Below are 13,181 nucleotides of genomic sequence, written 5' to 3'. Positions count from 1 at the left end.
AGAGATAAAGAAGAATATAAGGCTAAGGGAATTTGTAAAGTAAATACTAGCAAACATTCACTTAAACACTGAGAATTCTTCAGGTTATTTCTGTGATGAGATCTGATGAAATGTTATTAATATCAGCAATAAAATTTCAATCCAACAAGATGGTTTTCAAATATACTTGTTTTGTATTTAGAAAGGAAATTGCATAAACATTATCACAGCAATGGCAGAATGGAAGAAATAGTAGTCAATAGATTCTTTAAAACTGAGCTCTGCTATTTCTGTAGAAGTGCTTCCCAATTCTACTTTGCCTCAGTTTTAATTTTCACATGTTTTAAAAGAGAATGTGATGGGCTGCCTTTTGGGAAGCATGTTAAGGTTTACTGACTACATGCACTCTGCACATGAAACTCTGCTCAGTCAAATCCATATGTTTCCAGAGTAAGGCCTTTAACAAGAAAAATGTTACATTTTTGTATAATTTTTCACAAATATTACACAACAGATTTTACAAAAAGAAAATACATTTATATAGACTGCCAAATTTTCCATTTTTTTAGCCGAACAAATGCTAAAGGACAATGACAGAAATCTCATAAATTATTTTGGGTTGGCATAGATGAATTTTTATGTTAGGCCATAGACATATAAAAGAGTTAATATATTTTAAAGCCCATTATGTCCATATGCCCATAAAGCTTATATTACTAATCTTAGAAATTACCTTAGCACCGCCAAGGACAAATTTACTCCTGGATGAACCACATCAAGACCTACCATGCTCAAATACTTACCCTCTCATATACCACCATCTGGTTGGTTGTGTGCAGCTGCCACAGTATGATTTATCCCACGTTATGCCTTGATCTTTGCTTTTCTACTCCTGTGTCTACAGTCTTATTATTTTATCCTCCTGTCTGTAGATTCAGTATGAAATTTAGAGTCTCAGTTTTCACCTCTGAAGTTACTGGGAACATTGTATTGACATAAATGTATATAGCATTAGATCCCTAATGAATATTTATAACATTCACTGCAATGCAGTGATTTCTAAGTGAGTAGCAAAAAACCAGTGCATCTACTAACACAAGTCTCATAGGCAGTATATCTATATCAGCAGGTGATGCACCCATATTAATAAATCCTACCTTTCCAATGGTTATATTGCTTCTGGTTCCAGAGTTAATTCAGTCAATACCAACTCATTGACTTTTCACTGTGCTCTGCTGCATGGGGTTGAAATGTGCTAAATTATTTCACCTTTGTAAGTATGCAACACTTTTCCTATTTTTGAACTAGGAACAACAATGTTTTAAAATTTTTTTAAAAGACTAAGGTATTTGAATGGCATCTTCTATTATCACCTTTTGAAATGTGATCTAGACCCCTAGACTATTCAAATGAGTTTCAGAAATGTTCATTTTTCTTTCTTATTTTAGGTTAAAAAATTCATGTTGTTTTAAAGTATATTTTAAGTTAAGTTCCTTCTTATGTAGTCTAAAGTTAGCATTTTGAATTTGATTTTGAATGCAGGGACCCAGAAGCAATGTCTGCTGTTCTGAAGATGTGCTAATTTTCACAATTTCGTTATAAAATATGAATTGAGTAAACAGAAGTGTCTCCTTAATAAATAATGGGTATATTGACAGATAGTTTTGTGATCTCCTTTTTAGATACTTGGAATAAGGACAATTTTGGAGAAAGGACTTTCATCTACTGTGATTCCAACCAATTCTTGATATGTAAAATACATTTTGAATTTTATTTATCCTTCCTACTCATATTTCAGTTGCTGGAAATTGTTCAGGTAAATCACAGAGTATAAAGATAAGTTTCTCAGGTGAAAGAAAATCAGCTCGTTTAGGATTCTCTTGAGGAAAACCAACTTACAACCTTTTCTTGATGCTTTCTACTCCAAGTGGATATTATATGTTCAGCCCACAAAGAACAAAAGTTAAGTGATACAGCAGAGTTAATAAAGAATAATGTTAATCTAATGCAAAAAAAAAAAAAAAAAAAAAAAGAACAATATGGTCTATGTCACTTCTAATCATCTTCAAGCAATTAGCCTTCCAAGCCATATTCAACATTGTAAACTTTCATTGCAAATGTCTGGTATTCACACATTCTCACTGTTTTGTATACATAATTTCTCTTGTTTTCATTCTTTGCTAGGGGAAAAAAAAGTGGAAGACTAAAAATGGGTGCAATTAAAATAAGTCTTAAAGATTACTCGATGCTGACATGGTCTTTACTGAGATATCTTTATGTAGATAGGCCCAAGTATCCTAAATTTATATAGATAACACAGTCATCCCTATGCAGGCATACCCAGTAATCCATTCTACCTTTAAAGAAATGTGTCAGGAAAAAAATAAATCCAAAGAAAAAACCCAGTAACTATAAACATCAGCTATTTTACAGTGATTTTGATCATTAGTTTCCACTTCACAAAGGACATAAAGCTTTTTTTTTTTTTTTTTTTTTTTAAGATGCAGAAATGAAATCTCGAAGAAAAGACTGATTTGTTTGATGTCAGCCAGTAGATTAATGACTGAGTTGTAAGAAAAACAACACAGACTATAAGCAGCAACCTACTGCCTTGTATTCTGGAGCGCACATTAGGAATGCTACCACTACTTTCTTCAGTATTTGGTTCTTTCTCTACAAGGATTTCCAAGCAAGTAATACTTGAAATCTCTTTCTGTCTTATGACATAGAAAGGAAAAACTGTCATCTGAAATGTGAACAAAATGAATATTTTTCATGCTTACATTACCACAAAATTACAACTATTTGAATTTGCTAGATTACTCAAATATGCTTAGAATAGCTTTTAGAAAGAGGCAGAGCATGGAAAATTACAGCCCAAAAGACAGTTTTCTGAGAAAATTATGAAAATAATGAAAAATGGCAATTAAACCAGAAATGCTGTCTCTATCTTTACTATAACATTTAAAACCACAAAGTGTTATAATATGGACATATGCAAGATGTAAGTATATAGTTTTTAAAAACAATGACAGAAAAAGAACGCGCTTGAAATATTCTGTAGCAGAAATGACCTGAACTAAAATACCACTTCACGTAGCTCTTTAAATTGATAATATTTTTCTTATAATCTAAGATTAAATCTTTCTAAATCTTGCAACTGGATAAACGCAGTTGTATTATGTCATGCATCTCATAGAAGATTAGAATCCATTATCCACATTAGAAAAGATAAAATGGAACTGATGACTTATTCTCTTGACATTTTTTCTTTATTTTTCTAATTAACCTCATATTATGAGATACTGACCTCACATTAAGAACACCTGAGATGAAAGTGGCTAATCACTGACATCTTTACATTTTGGAGTATTTTTAGTTCAGTTGTGCTTTTTTACTCGTTTAGATGCTGAAGGCATTTCAGTCCATCTGCCTCACATCTCAGTGGCATATTTCAGTTGCATTCAAAGCCGGTGTATTTTTCCCTCTAGAGATGGTGACAGGAAAGAATGCAATATGATTCCTATTGCAGGATTATTTTGTCAGGCACCAGAATTGTGATTCATGCACATCACACTCATAATGATATAAAAAGGATTCACAGAACAGTACAGAATTGGGTGTGTGGGGAGTAGTTATGGGAAATGGGTGTGCGGGGATGATGTATAGGAATATTATGCACAATAATCTAAATAGGTCTGGAGCCATGTGGAGCCCAACCTGTTCCTGTAGATGCTAAGGTACAGGCCTGATGTAGTTGAATATTTGTTTCCACAAATTTGAAAAAAGAAGAGATTCAGCCTTCTTTTCTGCACTTGGCTTAGAATAACATGATTTTTTCATAGCTGCTGTGGATTTTTTATAAGCTCATTAAGAACAAGAATTAACAAAGGATTTACTACAGGGGCTCTTTCTTTACAAAACACTCATGGACCTCAACAGATGCAAAACAGAAGTTATATACAGTGTTTAATGCCATTACTAGTTACATCTTGATTAATTATGTGCATGAACACTGAATTTCTAACGAAGTGTAATGTTTACCTGACACATTCATACCTATGACACAATTGTGGATATTAAGTACTGGATTAATTTAGGCCTGGAAATGATATTGAAAGAAATCCTCTTAAACTAGCTAAGATTGAGGCACTTCTAAATCAAATGTTACCTGGTATAATCTTGCTCAAGCAAATGTTTTAGTTTAAATTGTCACAGCTATTTCATGTGGAAATGCAATCACACTTTTTTTTTTTTTCCCTTTAAGCTAGTCACCAGGTGGCACTAAAGGAGCACAGTAGAAAGCATGAACACAAAATTCATACTATGTCTCTTCTAATCATAAGAAAGACTGACTTAAGCCCTAATTGATAGCATGATTGCTTCAGCTTCCAGTTTATATCAAGGGAAACAGAGTAAAGTATCTTAAACTGATTACATATTTGACAATATGGATGAGAATAGGTCCAGAGACTGGAACTTCTAGAAGACTTTAAACTGCATTCATGCATTATAATTACCTAGTGTAATCATGTAAAAATGGTGCATTCATGGTTGTGTAAACATACTTAAGAAAATTTAGTTTATAGCAATTATGTTTTCTATATAGTGCTGAAGGTGCAGCTGTATTTCTAACAGATTAAGGAGAGGCATAACAAAATTAAAATGTCAGATCATCAGGTATAAAAAAAATCCAAGCATTATAAAGAAAACCGGCATTGGTTCTTTTCCAAGCTCAATTATCATGGTAAGATTTTTTCTGAACAAATATCTCACTACTGCTAGCAGACCAGGGTTTCTGGTCTTCTGAAAAATTATTACAAAGTAGTTATACTATTGTCCATTTTCTAATGCCACAATTGGAGGATTACATTTAGAACTATTTGCTATCTTTCTTCCTACAAGCTGACAAACACTAGCCCAATTTAACAGATCATCATAGGAAAAAATCCCAACAAAAATCCTCTTTACTCAAAAAGTGTTGATATTAAAGACACAATATAAAATGACTCCTGAAAAACACTGAAACAGCGGCTTCATTTACACCCTTGATTAACCAGAGCAGTTGTCAAGGGAACATCTAACCAGCTGTCAAGCAATACAGACGATTTTTCAAGAACAGTGGTTTTACTTTTGACTGAGCACATTCAATTCACAGGTGTGAAAAACTGTACTGCATCTTTCAGTTTTAATAACCTCTTGGTATTTCTTTCCAAAATTCTTGCACTTACTACTTTTTTTTCCTTAAAAAAATATATTTTAAAAATTTCATTATTAATGACATACCTTCCCTTCCCAAAACTAACTTCAACATACAGCTTCCACAGAAATTTTCATGTCTCTTTACCCTCTTCTATTTCAACAAGGTTAAATTTTTGTATTTCTTACCACTTTCAATTACAACACTAAGAAGAGACGATTATAAAAATGAATACTTCATTTTATGTCTGACATTTTAGTTGAAATCAGTGAAACATCTGTTGTAACCTCCAGCCATTCAACACCAAATTTCAGGCTTTCTAATTGCTATGAGTTGACCGAACTGTAGAATTGTACTTGTAGGGGTGAGGGGGAGAAAGAGACAAGAGAAGGGAGTAGACAAAAGCATGAAAGATGAAAAATCCCAAATGACTTTGACCCATAACAATGTCTTGCAGTAATCCCTTGCTGCCTTTTTTTTTTTTTTTTTTTAAGTAAAAAGACCAAAAAAGTGGTGTGTGAACTTTTGGAATACATCAGGTGATCATAAACTCCTAGCTGACCCGAACTTGTTTGAGACTTGCAGCTCCAGCTGGATGCACACAAGTTTATGGGGCTTGATAGAATTCAAACCATGGTACTGAAAGAGCTCGCCGATGTCATTGCGGCACTTCTCTTCATTATTTTACAATGGTCTTGGGAGTCTGGAGAGGTCCCAGTTGACTGGAAGCTGGCAAATGTCATTTCAGTTTTCAAGAAGGGAAAGAAGGAAGACCCTGGTAGTTACAGGCCTGTCAGTCTTACTTCAGTGCCTGGTAAAATTATGAAGGTTATTCTGTGAGTAATTGAAAAATACTTGAGAGACAACATAGTCATTGGTCATAGCCAGCATGGGTTCATGAGGGGAAAGTCCTGCTTTATGACAAGGTCATCTATCTAGTTGACCAAGGGAAGCCAGTAGATGTGCTGGTTTTGGATTTTAGCAAAGTTTTTGATACTGTCTTTCACAGTATCCTTCTGGATAAAATGTCCAGCACACAGCTAGACATGTCCATATTTTGAGTGAACAATTGGCTGATGGGTTGGGCTCAAAGCATTATAGTAAATGTGGTTACATCAGGCTGATGGCCAGTCACCAGTGATGTTTGCCAGGGCTCAATTTTAGGGCCAGTTCTCTTCAATGTTCTTATAAATGATCTGGATGCAGGAATTGAATGTACATTAAGGGAGTTTGTCGATGATACTAAACTAGGAGGAGCTGTGGACACCCTTGAGGATAGAGAGGCCTTACAGAGAGATCTGGATAGACTAGGAAGCTGAGCAATCACCAACCATATGAAATTTAACAAGAGCAAATGCTGATTCTCCACCTGGGATGGGGTAATCCTAGTTATATGTACAAACTGGGGGTTGAGAGGCTGGAGAACAGCCTTGCAGAGAGAGATCTGTGGGTCTGGGTGGATGGCAAGTTGAATATGAGTCAACAGTGTGTCCTGGCAGCCAAAAGGGTCAACTGTGTCCTGGTGCATCAAGCATGGCATAGCTATCCAGTTGAGGGAGGTGATTGTCTCACTCTACACAGCACTGGTACAGGTGCCTCAATATAAGGAGGACATCAAACTATTAGACCGTGTCCACAGGAGGACGACCAAGATGGTGAAGGGTCTCGAGGGCAAGACTTACAAGGAGTGGCTGAGGTCACTCGGCTTGTTCACCTTGGAGAATAGAAGGTTGTGACCTCATCACAGTCTACAACTTCCTCAAGGGGTGGCAGCAGAAGAGGAGGTGCTAATCTTCTCTCTCTGGTGACCAGGGATAAGACACGAGGCATTGGAATCAGGGGAAGCTCAGACTGGACATTAGGAAAAGGTTCTTCACTGAGAGGGTGGTTGGTCAGTGGAACAGACTCCCCAGGGAAATGATCATGACACCAAGCTCGTCAGAGTTCAAGGAATGTCTGGACGATGCTCTTAGTCGTAAGGTTTACTTTTTGATAGTCCTGCGAGGAGAGGGGAGTTGGACTCGATGATCTTTATGGGTCCCTTCAATTTGAGATATTCTATGATTCTGTGATTACTTGTCAGAGTGCTGGGTATGGAGAAGAAAAGAAACCCTGGTTATTAAAGGCTCTTCTGATGGGGCAGAAAATCTGACAGTTTGCTGATGGCTTATTTTCAGTGTTTTCTTAATTGGGCCTTAGAGTGTCTGGTATCTGTGTAAGATTCAAGAGCTGTTCCTCACTGTGTGAAGAAAAACAGCTAACAGTCTTTGGCAGAGTTACACCGAACATTACATTCCCCATTATTGCTGACACCTTCCTCATATCCACACATCGAAGGCTGTTCCTCCTAAAGACACTAAAAAATAGATTCTGCTATGTGTACTTAAATTCCTCCCTTATTCATTAATCAGTTTTACTAGAATATGTAGGAAAAGAAGAACTTAGAAAAACACACAAAAGTGAAAAATTTTGAGTGAGCCCTTAAAGACAGCCAATTAGCATACATGAGTGGACATAGTAATGCACATGAATATTTTTGGAGGGTCTAGCTTGCCTTAAGAATACAAGCAGTTGCTCTGATGCATTTGTACCCAATAATAAGGGTACTATAGCTAGAATAAAAATTATATTGCTCATCTATCTCTATGCCTTATATAGCTTGTTGTGTTTGTATGACATAGTGGATCCTGCAATATCACACTCATTCTTCTTGATTCAGAATGACATTAGAGGTCCTGTTACTGGCCACTGCAGAAAAGAAAAAGTATTTCAAATTGAACTGGAGTTTTTTCCTACTCTTATACATAGCACTCTGTCTTCAGCTCAGTATGATTCTAAGTGCTCCATATTGCATTGTTGCAAAATCCTACTTATTGTTTCCAGTGAAAAAAGTTGCAAAAAGGACTGCCTAAAAAAACCTGAAAACTGAGGTTTTAGACCATCAACACAGTTGCATTATATTATGACTTTGAAAGTCTTCCAAACACTCAATTTTTTCTTTCTTCATTATGGTTGCAACCAAAGAAGCCTAAAAAGATACTACTTAGATGTTGCTTGAACATAGATACACAGTTTTATGGAAATACAAGTCTTAGGCACCACATTCACCATCAATTTCCTTTTAAATTAAATGTTCCTTTTTTGCATTTGATTATATTTTTATTGATAGAATTGATTTATACACAGAACACACTTGATTTTCTGCCAGACTTTTGGATTTATCTGTGGGAAATAACAAATATTTCAGTCAACACTTCAAAATGTATGAGGAAGTTTGAACTGAACTGTACATATGATGTTATAGTAGAACTCCTATGTAATACACAGAGAGATTTATACAGTAATATCATAATTTTTGTACTAAATGCCTCTGTTCCTCCCATTTTTCCACATAGGTCTTTTAAAAAATCTTCAAATTTACATGTCTGAATGAGAAAAACAACAATAAACAGAAAAACAGTATAGCTCTTCTGCATGTGATTTTGCATATTTAAGGTGGTCATCATTTTCTTAACAAAAATCTGACCATATTGATAAGACTGGTGTTATGTTACCATTTCAAATCTTTCTTACAGACATTTTATACACTTTCCTATAAAATAATACAGTTTGGCATTAAAAAGGTAGTATTTGCTTTTGTTTCTTAGCAGACTTTCAACTGGCATAATTTGCTCTACATTTGGAGAATGCCGTTTGTAAGAATTCTGGCTTTGAAACTGCCATCACAATACTTGCTGGGCCTCCTGAGAACAGGCCAAATTCTAACAAAGTGTAATGCATGTCAGTGGACTGGCATTAACACAAGAGAGAAAAATATGGACAGCTCTTCCTCAATTCTAATTAACCTAGGAAGAATAAGAGCATCCTTACATGGCTTTCATGTTAAAGTTGCTGAGCCTTCTCCAGTCAGACATATATTAAGCTAACATATTTCAAGAAATATATCAAGACATCAGACATGTATCAAAAAATGAAGTATCCATAACAGAACAACATTTCTTGGCTTTCCATTATTAACATGCTGTGACAATATATTTTAAATACTATCAAAGTGAACCCACTAAATTTCAAACCTCTTTACCACATGTGTGCTTCCATGCTACCCAGTTTTAGTATTAAAAGATGTCGGTCTGACACTGACTTTTTGTCATTATTTTGTGGGACAGAACCTTTTTTTTGTGTTGAAAGGTATTTAAAAAAAAAAAAAAAGTTTATTCTATTCTTCCATTCCCATGACGTTTTCTTTGCTTTAAAAATAAATTAATACAATAAAGATTTGCCAGAAATTGGCTTGATGCAAATCATCAGCTTTCTTCAGTTAGCTTTTAAGGGGGTGTTTTGTTAGGCTTGTTGTCATGTGCCTTCACATAATCTAGTAATAATTAATCTATTATTAACATAATGAACACAGTGCTTAATATGGCATAAATTATAAGGAAAACATACTTCACAGTGGATTTTGAAAGCTCCTAAGACTTGGAAACAGTTATACAGTTGATAACAGTTCCACAGTAAAGATCCTTAAGAGTAGATGACAAGCTGAAAATAAGTCAGCAATGTCATCCTGTTACAGAAATTACTAGAGAACTGGAAAAAGACCTGCAAGATTAAGATTAAATCCAGGTTTCATCAAATCCAAGATCTATTTAGTTGTTGGCATTCTTACAGTGCATAGCTGATGTTGATAGTACCATACATCACTTAGGCAAAATCGAAAGAGCACAAGAAGACAAGCCAAATCAGATGCACAATATAATGTCCAAGCACTGTAGAAGGCTGCTACAAACAAGAAATAAGTAATCTTTCCTTTGTCTCCATGTCAGATATTATAAAAAAATATCTCTGATAGTATGGATATTGAGGTAGGTTGCACGGGTTTGTACAGGCTCCCTCACAGCAGTTTTTTAATGACAAGTTAGATAAACATCTGTCAGAAATAACATAAACATTTAATGTACAGGTATGACAAATATGCCATAAGTGTACCGTACAAAGGCAGTGAGGTAGACTAGGAAAGCACCTAAGATGTCATGCAGCCCTACAATTCCATAGTTCTAACATTTCTATCAGAAGAATTACACACGATTCAGTGAAGGATTGTTAACACGAAAAATTTTGTCTCAGATTTGGTAAAAAGTGATCTTAACATAAATATGACATTTCCAGTCTTTCAGATAATTGAGCCCATCACAAAGTAAAGAAGGAGTGAACAGATCTCATAATAGACCAACAACAAGACTATAATAGAAATGACTGCAATGATCAGTGTCTCTGAATTTAACTAGATTCTATTATACACAAATCTAATGTTACTTACTTAAGAAAAAATGTCTTTCTAGAGACTGCTGAATAAAAGGGAAAGGAAAATGCTTTTGTTCACCTTCAAACTGTATCTTTTCTCTTGTGGAGATACTAGTAGAATTGGATAGCATAAGGAGAACAAATACACTTTATCTTGCCTAATATTGTCTACCTTGCACAGAAGTGCAATTTCTTTATTTAATATTGGCATACAGTTTTTCACACATTATACAGAATCTAAAGAAAACCCCAGAAATTCATGCTTCTGTATAAGTGCATTACTAGCTGAAAATGGTAATATCTACTTTAGCTGAAAGACATACTGTTTATGCTAGGTTCTACTTAACTTGCTTTATACCTCACTTATTCCAGCTCTGACAGTCCAGCAATCTAGTATACAATCCTTTCGTAGATCAGTTAATGGGATTCTTTCCGTTGTATATATCACCAAGCATAGTACAGGCAGCATGCACCCAGGATCATTTACTTCAGTGGAATGCTTTTCTTTGACATATATATTTTATGCATCATGACTTTAAACATATCTTTTCTCAGACTGGATCTTTAAAAGAAAGTGTAAATTCTGCTCCTAATCATATCTCTGAAATTCCGTTGACTTCACAAGGACTGCACTGGTGTAAACACAATACATCAGTGCACTGTGACAATCGACTGATAGACTGTGACATCTCCATTTCACACATACAAAAATGGGAATGACACAAAGATACTGGAAGAATTAGCATAAACACATGCAGAGTTTTGAAGCTACAACAAAATTTAATAGTTACCAACATCATTACGATAGCTAATGTTATTATTATTCATAATCATGACAGTATTGGAAGAACAGATCTTTACAAAATTGATGCTGACAGTAAGCACCTGTGATGGTGTGCTGCCCCACCCCAACCTGACCTTTATTTCCTTATTCCCGTAACCCCGTTCAAGTGATAACCACCAGTGGTGGTCATACTGGATGCATCTGGTCATGATGGCTGCATCCGGCTCAAAGTGGATTTGGGGGAGACAGATAACAACACAATAGCCAAAAAACCTTATGTTCTAATCTGAGTTTTGGGACATGTTCTTACTTAGAAAAATGGAGAATATGTATTGTGCTTGTGCTTATCACAGAATCACAGAATCATCTAGGTTGGAGACCTTGAAGGTCATCTAGTCCAACCATTAACCTAACACTGAAAAATATGCTGACTATTCTCTGTTATGTGCTGACTATTCTCTGTTGGACCATAATAGGCTTCTTTGTGTATTTTTTGTGGGCTTTTTTCTGTTAGACGAATTCATGCGGAGCCACTAGTTTTTACTGCTGATAAAAAACTGTGGTTTTAAACCCAGTAATCCACCTTCAAGATTGAATACTGTTGCTTGCTCCTGTTTCTGACAGCATTGTCTCAGGTTCATGTACCAACTGGGTATTTGCTACATCTGAAAAAGGCTGTTTTAATTTTCATTATGGCGACTTTTAACTTTTCTTTGAGCCTACATTATACCAAAGAGAAAGACTTCTTCTCTTCTGCTCTTTGGAGATCCAGAGATGAACATTCCTCAGGGAAAGTGCTTGCAGTCTTTTGCACAGCTCATTCTTACCCTCTAATCTGGCTTCTCTAAGTCATTGATTTTTAATATAGATGTAATTGCACTCAAGCAATTTTATTAAAAATTATATAATGACAGAAAGGAAAATTTGCTTCCTCCTTCAGTTAAAAACCTCCAGTAAAGGCCTATGCAACACCTAATAAGAAGTGTGAAAACATATGGAAAAAGTGAAGGAAATTCAACCATAATCTTCACTGAAAGAATATTCTGATGTGAAAAGTGTGAAACCCTTTTTATGAACAGTCATTACATGATAGTTTTTGACCTGTTCTTCCCATAAGTGCAGATGAAACCATATCAGCAAACAGAATGGCAAACCAGCTCCCTAACACTGATCTATTATCTCAAGTCATACACTTTCCTCTAGGGGAACTAAATTAGGTGATTTTTTTTTAATTAGGAAATGTCAGAATAGTAATCAAATGCAACAATACAATATTATATTGATGAAGAGTGAGCTGGAAGACTTCTGTTAAACAGTGAATAACTTGAAGCCTAAACTTGATTGTATGGAGAAGCTGAACACTAACTTTACAAGAAGAATACAAAAGTACAAGACTTTACCAACTCAGAGATCTTTTATTCTCAAGAGAAACATGACTATCTGTCCATTATCTGCCATATCATTCTCTTCAAGTACAAAATCACTTTCAGTTACAGTGATTTTGAATACACTGAAAAAGTGTTGAATCATGTTTCCATTTAAAAAACCATTAATATCAGTAGGAGAGTATAAATCTATATAAGAAACATTCAGTATTATCTCCTGGTGAACAAATTAACATAATTGTAAGCCTGGCAAAATCTAAAACCGAGCACTTGGTAAAACCTTAAATTAAAAAAACTATTTGGATACTGTCTACATTGTTGCATTGCAGAATGTGATACCACATCTTAAAACTCTTTGCTAAACCATGTATCTACCTACCACTAACTGAATCTCATGAATATGAAAGTATTGGTGAAAATAAAGAAAAATAAGAAATCAGTACATGTATGTATAGATGCAATGGTCTCATGTGAAATGGCTATGAGATACAAAGTTTGAAGAAAATACATGCATACATACATTTCCGACAAC

At 35.0% G+C, this 13,181-nt stretch overlaps 1 protein-coding gene across 1 annotated transcript in view; it reads right to left on the bottom strand.

Moving 5' to 3' along the window:
* Positions 1-13,181, bottom strand: part of EYS (eyes shut homolog) — a 1,110,009-nt gene that overhangs the window by 129,240 nt on the left and 967,588 nt on the right. The window lies entirely within an intron of this gene.

The sequence above is a fragment of the Strix aluco genome, chromosome 3, assembly GCF_031877795.1.
Source record: "Strix aluco isolate bStrAlu1 chromosome 3, bStrAlu1.hap1, whole genome shotgun sequence".
Taxonomy (NCBI): Eukaryota; Metazoa; Chordata; class Aves; order Strigiformes; family Strigidae; genus Strix; species Strix aluco.
Note: the sequence above shows the minus strand (reverse complement) of the source record. Positions and strands in the feature narration are given on the sequence as shown.